The sequence below is a fragment of the Cornus florida genome, unplaced genomic scaffold (assembly GCF_030987335.1).
Source record: "Cornus florida cultivar Cherokee Brave unplaced genomic scaffold, ASM3098733v1 CherokeeBrave_3.0.0_Hap2_Chr05, whole genome shotgun sequence".
NCBI classification, from domain to species: Eukaryota; Viridiplantae; Streptophyta; class Magnoliopsida; order Cornales; family Cornaceae; genus Cornus; species Cornus florida.
Window position 1 is genome coordinate 54,854,480 of NW_026775575.1, and position 9,089 is coordinate 54,863,568.

Genomic DNA, 9,089 nt, shown 5'->3' on the forward strand with positions numbered 1-9,089 from the left:
AATAAAAAGGAACAAAAATACCCAAGGGGAGGAAACGGCATGGTGAGAAGAACCCCCAAACTTGAATTGGACAGCGCAACCTAGAGAGCATCATGAAAAACAGAGAGAGACAACTACAAAAAGCATTAATAGCACAAGCATAAATACAAAAAAAATTAATGAATAAAAAGTTAACAGAAAAGAGAGAATTGGCATTCAAAAGGAATTTTTACATGATTACAAAAGAGCTGTACATAGATCATGTCTACTAGAGCAACCTATACATAGCAAATTTTGAAAGTTCAAAAGGAAAACAAAAGATACAAGAGAAATATTTACATATGAAACAAAAAGATAAGGTCCAACACTCGCAACAAGCTATGGGCCAGAGGGTAAACGGGCGAGGATGAAATGGAGGAGAGATTGAGTCTTACGCCGTTCGGCGGAAGCCAAACGACGTTCCTCAGCTGCGGCACGACGGTCTTCAGCAGCAAGACGACGATCTTCTTCGGCATGTGAAGAAGTCGCACATATAGTCCGAGTGTACGCGGACAACGAATTCTCAAAACGATCCATCCGCTCATGAATACCAGCAATGCTAGCCCGGATGAAAGCCTGGTCCTGCTGAGAGTCGACCGGAGGCTCTACCCTTACAGCGGTTGCTGCCGTGGAAGCATCCTCAGAAAGAGGAGGAGGTGGAGCTTGGATGAATAGGGGGGCAGCAGGCTGAGGGGTACTAGAATGGCTAAGAACATTGATCCACCGGCGCTTGGTAAAAGTTTTAATCTTTTCGCCTTTTGGTTCATGGGGAGGAACAATGAAACCTTTGTGCTTTAGGAGCCGAGTGATGAAAAACGGCAAAAACAATTTTCGATTTTCAACTCGCGGAGCCCGTGCATTATGAGCATCATGCCAAAACTTGATAAATGTTGTCCAAATGAGCTCCGGGATGGAGAACCATTGGCCTTGGTCCATGGCATATAAGGCTTGCAAAAGGAGGCCCCTACGCTCGGTGCTATGCACCAAAGGGCAGACATTGTGCTTGAAAACAGTGTCAATGAACCAGAGGCGTTCCGGAAGATTGGTTTTGCGGAGAAAAGACCGGGGCCTATTAGGATCGTCAACATTGCAAATGGTAGCGACAATCTGCTCCACAGTTAATGTATCCGGCTCCTCATATAAAGGGAGATTCTCACAATTGACAATGTCATCGGGGCACTCAATGGGGCAACCAGAAACATGAATGATGTCAGTCATAGTGAAAGCATAGGTGGTGCCATCAATGGATGTAGTGAGAGAAATGGGTGGCTCTTCAGGGCATTGGAGATTCTGGTAGAAGAGGCGCACTACACGGGGGTAGGCAACCCTCGCAAGGGGCGTGCAAATGTGTTGCAGACGCCGGTTAGTCAATTTGGCTACAGCCCACGAAGTAGTGGGTAGAATGTCAAAGGCATCCGTGAGCGAAAAAGAAAGCTCGTAGTTGAGTTGTTTGCGATCCCAAGGATCACGTGGTCGCTCACGATTGACAGCACGGGCACTCGCAGAGGGTCTAGGAGGGTGAGAAGGACCGGCACGAGACATTTAGAGAGGTGGACTTGGTTGAGGAATTTCAGCGAACACCTAGCGTGCACCACAAAAGAGAGAATGTGAAGAGGAGTGGGATGGAGGATCAAAACCCAAAAATTTTGTGCACAAACAAGGCTCTAGCATAGAGCAACATCAACAGCACAACAAAACCTCCTTAAAGGTATTTCCCATACTCTTCAATATGATCACAACAACTTAACTAAGAAAGTGAAAAGAAAAGATAGCAGAGGTATACCTTGAGTGAGAGTGTATCCTAGAGCAAGAATGACTCTCTCCTAGGTGAGGGGGGTGGTGGTGATGGTGGGTTAAGGTGGTGTGGGGTTTGTGGCCTAGGGTGGTGGAAGAGTTGGGGAAGGAGAGTGAGGGCTTGGTGTGGCTTGCAGCCGAGAGGGGGAAGGTGGTTGGGTGGGGGTTGGTTTGTGGTTGGGGTGAGTTGGAGAGGGGTTGATGCATGCTGGGTTTAGTCTGTAGATGCCGAGAGGGTGGCATGGGAGAGTGAGGTTGGGTTGATGTGGTGTATGATGGTGTGTTGAGATCATGGGTGCATGCATGGGTGGATGAAGCTTGCATGCAGGGTGGTCGCAGGTTCATGGTGTGTGGTGAGTTGGGTTGGATGAAGTGGGTTGTTTGGTTGGAGATGAGTAAGGGTGTTTGTGTTGTGGAGAGAGAGAGAAGTTGAGCTGGTGGGTGATGGTTAAGGCACACAAGAAATATTCACAAAACACAGTATACACATAAACTTCGGTTGCTAAACCGTTTGCAGTCCTCGGCAACGGCGCCAAAAATTGATCGGTTGGTCAATCATACATCAATCTTTGCAATAGCACGAATCATTGTAAAATAGGGCTATTAGTCGGGTAAGTTGAACCACTGGGACTGCGCTAGTCTATGGCAACCTAAGAGTCTAGAATTGTTCTTAGAATGATAAGGGGTAATAAGGGTTTGTTTGATAGTCACTAAACTAGGAAATTAGGAGTGCATAAAACAATAAATTGCAAGGAATTTAGGATGAAAAGATTAAGAAGAGGAGACTAGGGAAGTGAATCCGCCTCCATCCCTATGCATATGCTAGATTAGACCAAAATTGGGGAAAAAACAACATATGATGGTCAAGACTTACATAGCAACACATGGTTGCCATGTAAGTAATCAACAGGTACATTAGGTCTCAAACAAGTATAATCCATCAAAAGACAAACATGCTTAGACTACCTAACTAAGGTGTAGCTTATACACATTTACTTAAATGAGAGACTATCAAGTTCTTGACAAAATGATAAAGCACATGGAGTTAGAGATTAAGCATACACCATCAAAGGATTTCCTAAGCAATGGTCTATCAAAGTCACCTATTAACATGCCATGAAACCATTTCATAACCTTGCTTCCACTCTCACCATGAAAACTCAAGCAATATGATTACTCTAAGACATCATCTAAAACAAGATAATTGAGATACCCCTCGGATCCGAGACACGGGTTGATTAGGCCCAGGCCCAAACCCGAGGGAATATCAAACAATTAATATTTTATAATGAACACGGAATACAAAATAAATTAAGAAATGAAATTAAAGGTGGAAGGAACTAAAAATAGAATCCACAAAATATTATAATTATTAAAATCCATCAAACCCAAACTCCGAAACTCCATCAGTTTACAACTTGGGAATCCATCTCTAGTGGACCCCTATTAAACATCCAAACGGAAAATAGAACAACTGTAATAAACGTCCAGAAATAAAACTATAGAGAGAGCCCTACGTCGTCGGAAGAGTGAATAGAGACCTCTGCTCAGCACGAACACGTCTAAGCCTGGAATTGTCGTGTACCGGAAAAATAGAAGTGGGTCAGGCCCACGCGCAAGTTCTATACTACTACAATCCAAATAGAGGCCCGATACGCATGTACATCCTAGACAATTCAACAATAGCTAATAGTCCGTAAATATATATATAGTCACACTAAAGGACTCTCACTGGACTACACGCCGGTCTCAACCTGAATAGAGGTAACATGCTAAAACGCACACGAAGTGGGCATATGTACCTATACCTAAATAGGGTACACCTCCAACCATCATAGCCAGCTACACATCCCGATGCATATACGCTCCCTAGCCATCGGTCCTGAGGCTCAAGCTCATACCGAGGCACCATAACAGTACATATATAAAATCCATCCAAAACCCCTGGTATTGCCGCTCAACAAGTAGTTGCCATGACAATACAAATCCACGGGACTTAACTTTTAGTTAATCCCATCCTTATTCTAAGTAGGTGGGTAATGGTATTGTTTTAAAAACCAAACCCATCCTTAGTATGCCACCGTCCCATACTGGTGCTTACTTTCCAATGCTCCAGTAGTCAATAATACCCATAAATCAAGTATATATCAACTAAATTCCAACATCCAACATTCAATGTTAGCAGTGATAAAATAAGCATTGATAAACAGGGTCACAACAACAACATATACATACCCAATTTAAGTTGTTCCCTTTAGTCTGATATAAAGACAGAATTAATTAAAACTTCTATTTAACACCTTGCAAATGACATACAGATATGTAGGGTATGTATCACAAAATCCTAACCTCCACAGTTGATACTAACTGTGATAATGTAAGCATCAAAACAATATTCACAGTATGTATGTAGACATGCTCAAATTATAGTGTTCCACAAAACCGATCTAGTGTTAAACTCAAATCCTCCTAGTATTTAAGTTCCAACAGTCGCTATTACAGAAGTTAAGATAGCTATCATCTAGACCCATCGTTCCAATAATTTATACTAGTAGTGGTAAGGAAAAACGTGAACCACAGAACCACAATGCATCCACAAACATGCTTAGTCTAGGTTGAACAAACATACAACACTACTGTAACTACCAGTTTCATAGCAAAACAGATGTCATTTTAGTTTGGTTTAATCTTCATTAATCCTGGAATCATTTAAGAGTGCAAAGAGTATGAAGCCTAAGGGAAAGAGTAAGGATAGAATCTTGCCTCAGAAACTTTTGTTCAAAGTTTCAACGTCGTCTTCTTAAAAAAATCCCGGCGACTTCCAAAACCCGGTTACTGTTCACGGGTACGAAACACTATTCCCGAACTCAAAATCTAATTTCCATCGTTCAGATTGTGCGACACTGAGTCATGAACCTATCCTCCAAATTTCAGCTCGATCGGACCACGGACGAAGCGGGATCGGATGTTTGATGAAATCTGGGCAGAATGGAAAAAAAAACCTGTGCGACCCGGTTACTGTTCACGAGTACGAATCACTGTTCCCGAAGTCAAACTCTGATCTCCACCGTTCAGATTGTGCGTCACTGAGTCGTGAACCTCTCCTCCAAAATTTAGCTCGATCGGACCACGGACGAAGCAGGATCAGAGCTTTGATCAAACCTTGGCAGAATGTGAAAAACTGCGTTTCTCCTTCTCCACTTCCACAAAACGTTTGCTTTGTTTAAAAAAACCCTACACAGATGTCTACCTTATACTTATAGAGTTTTCCTAAACCCTAGGTTCATTTAAGTCCAACTCACAATCCTAACCGGCCCATCCAATTAACGTAGAAACCTACGACGGCTATAATATAAAACCCTAATTTATACTGTAATTAAAATCTTAGTTAGATTTATTTACCTAATTACCCTATTCACCATTAAATACTTAACAAATAATCTAATTGAACAAAATAATAATTAGTATACCCAATTAAACCCAAATAAGACACACATAAAATAAGAAACACATAGAATAATTAAACCAATTACACTTAAACCATTAATGCCAATTAAATAATTAAAACACTAACAAGTAATTACAATCAAATAACTAAACCAATTACAATTAAACCATTAATGCCACTTAAATAATTAAAACACTAACAAGTAATTCCAATCAAATAACTAAAAATAAATATAATTTAAATAAATTAAATCACCACAAAAGAAATAAATTAAATCACCACAAAAGAAAACAATTAAGCACCTAATAAAAAAATAATGACACATAATTAAATAAAATGCACTTAAATAATAAATTAAATACCATTAAATACCAAGAATATCCTTTTTAAAATTAGGGGTATTACATTCTTCCCCCCTAACAAAATGAATTCTGTCCTCGGAATTCACTCTTACCTTCTTCCAATATTTTAGGAAACCGTGAGCGAATGACATCCTCTCGTTCCCAAGTGGACTCAGACTCATTGTGATGACTTCACTGAACACGAACTAAAGGAATAACCTTATTACGAAGAATCCGATCTCGTCGGTCGACAATACGACACGGTGGCTCTAAATAAGTTGCATCCGGCTGCAACGCAATCTCCCCAACATCGATATGCTGATACCGATCCTCATCTCGAAGAAATTTCCGCAACATGGAAACATGAAACACGTTGTGGACGCGATCCAAAGTATCCGGAAGTGCCAACCGATAATCAACAGCTCTAATGCGATCCGTAATCATGAATGGACCAACAAATCGCGGTGACAACTTCCCTTTCTTCTCAAAGCGCATAACACCCTTCATAGGAGACACTTTGAGTAGAACCTGATCCCCAACCTGAAACTCCAAAGCCCGAGTACGACGATCAGCATAGCTCTTCTGCCTACTTTGGGCAGTACGCATGCGATCTCGAATAAGAGCAATCTTTTCAGAGGTATCCTTGATGAACTCAGGACCTAAGAATCAATTCTCTCCAACCTCCATCCAACAAACAGGTGACCGACACGGTCGACCGTACAATGCCTCAAATGGTGCCATACCAATAGTCTTCTGGAAACTATTGTTATAAGCAAACTCCACAAGTGGCAAATATTCCTCCCAGTGGCCCTTGAAATCCAGAACACACGACCGAAGCATATCTTCCATAATCTGATTCACCATCTCAGTCTGTCCGTCAGTCTGAGGATGATAAGCAGTACTAAGGTGTAACTCCGTACTTAAAGCCTGCTGAAAACTTTTCCAAAATCCAGATACAAAGCTTGAATCCCTGTCCGATATAATAGACAATGGAATGCCATGTAGCTTCACAATCTTTGAATTGTAAAGCCTCGCCAACTGCTCCGAAGTGTAGTCAGTACAAATAGGCAGGAAATGAGCTGACTTGGTCAACCTATCCACAATGACCCATATGGAATTATGCCCCTTGAAAGAATTTGGCAACCCTTCCACAAAATCCATAGATATGCTCTCCCATTTCCACTCCGAAATTGGTAGTGGCTGTAGAGCTCCTGGCGGCCTCTGATGATCAATCTTAACCATCTGACAAGTACTACATTGAGAAACAAAAAGAGCAATGTCCCTCTTCATACCTGCCCACTAAAACTGCCGCTTCATAACTTGATACATCTTATCGCCTCCTGGATGAACAGAGAACTCAGAGTGATGAGTCTCAGTCATCACATCCTTCCTCAAATTATCAGCAGAAGGTACCATTAACCGTCCCTTGTACCTTAAACCTCCATCAGCCCCAACATAGTAGAATGGAACCTCTCCGGAAGCTATCTCTGCGACTTTGTCGACATACTGCTGATCGGTGAGTTGTGCTTGTAAAACCTTGCGAATGATGGAAGGTGTAACCACCATGCAAGCCATAAAAGCATCCGATTACTCATCCACACTCTTTAAAGCATTCCACTCAGTAGTGAATAGAGCAGAAAGACTACCAACAGGTCGGCGACTGAGTGCATCCGCCACTACATTCGCTTTCCCTAGATGGTACTGTATAGAAAAATGATAGTCTTTTACAAACTCCAACCACCTGCGCTGTCTCATATTTAGCTCCCGCTGAGTGAACAAGTACTGCAGACTCTTGTGATCACTGAATAATTTGAAGGACTCACCCAACAGATAATGCCTCCAAATACGCAAGGCAAAGACCACTGCTGCCAACTCCAAATCATGTGTTGGATAATTAAGCTTATGAGGCTTAAGTTTCCAAGATCCATAAGAAATCGGTCGCTCCTCCTGCATCAATACACATCCAAGACGCTGCAACGAAGCATCCGTGTAAACAAGATACTCTATCCCGCTCTGCGGAGTAGCAAGAACCGGTACAGAAGTCAGCTTCCTTTTCAGCTCATCAAAAGCTCGCTGACAGTGTTCATCCCACACGAACTGTACACCCTTCTTGATCAGATGAGTGAGTTGTCCTGCTATCTTGGAGAACCCCTGGATGAATCTCCTGTAATATCCTGCCAGACCGAGAAAACTCCGAATCTCAAAAGGTGATGTAGGCTGTCCCCCCTCAACCACCGCTGAAACCTTGGCCGGATCCACTACTATCCCCTTTTCTGACACCACGTGACCCAGAAATTTCACCTCCCACTGCCAAAATTCACACTTCTCGAACTTGGCATATAACTGGTGCTCACGAAGCGTCTGCAAGATTATGCGAAGATGTCTAGCATGATCGTCCTCCGACCGAGAATAGATCAAGATGTCATCAATAAAGACAATAACAAACTGATCCAAATAAGCCCGGAAGACTCTATTCATTATGTCTATGAATACTGCAGGTGCATTAGTCGTCCCAAACGGCATAACTCGAAACTCATAAGAACCATATCGTGTGAGAAATGTTGTGTTAGGAACGCAGATCAATCTTGGAGAAATATGTGGCTCCCCTTAACTGATCAAACAAGTCATCAATCCTGGGCAAAGGATACTTGTTACGAATCGTAACCTTGTTCAACTCCCTGTAATCTATACACAGACGAAGCGAACCATCCTTCTTCTTTACAAACAGAACCGGTGCTCCCCAAGGTGATGTACTCCTACGAATAAAACCCTGGCTGAGTAACTGCTGAATCTGATCCCTCAGCTCTCTCATCTCTACCGGTGCCATCCTATAGGGTGCCCTAGCAATAGGCACAGTGCCTGGAGCTAAGTCTATCATAAAATCGATCTCGCGACTAGGTGGCAACCCTGGAATCTCCTGAAATACATCCGGGAAATCCTGTACAATCGGTATGTTATCCAATGACACAGTAATCCCCTCCTCATTTTCCTCCTCCACATGGAACAAATAGGTGCTACCGCTCCCTTTAGAACGTGGCATAGCTACTACATATATATCCTGACCAGGTATGGTAAAAATAATAGATCTATCAAAACAAACAACTTGGGCATGGTAGTGAGACAACCAATCCATCCCAAGTATCACATCATAAGTGTGCATGTCCAGGACCAATAGATTGGCTAGAAATCTGAGTCTGCCAATATCTAGTGTCACAGGCTCATCACTCTCATGTATAATAGCTGTATCACCCAATGGTATAGAAATACCCTAAGGTCTAGTGCATACCCTCATCCTCATCCCAGACAAAGCAACAAAAGTCCTAGCTACAAATGAGTGTGTAGCACCCGTATCAAATAAAACACGTCCATGCAAACCATGAATAAGAAACTTACCCTCAATAGTCTGAGGTGCCTGAACATCCTGTGGCATGGGGTTATACACCCAGCCATGGTGCAACTGCTGTGGTGTCTGTCCCTGAGTCTGCGGC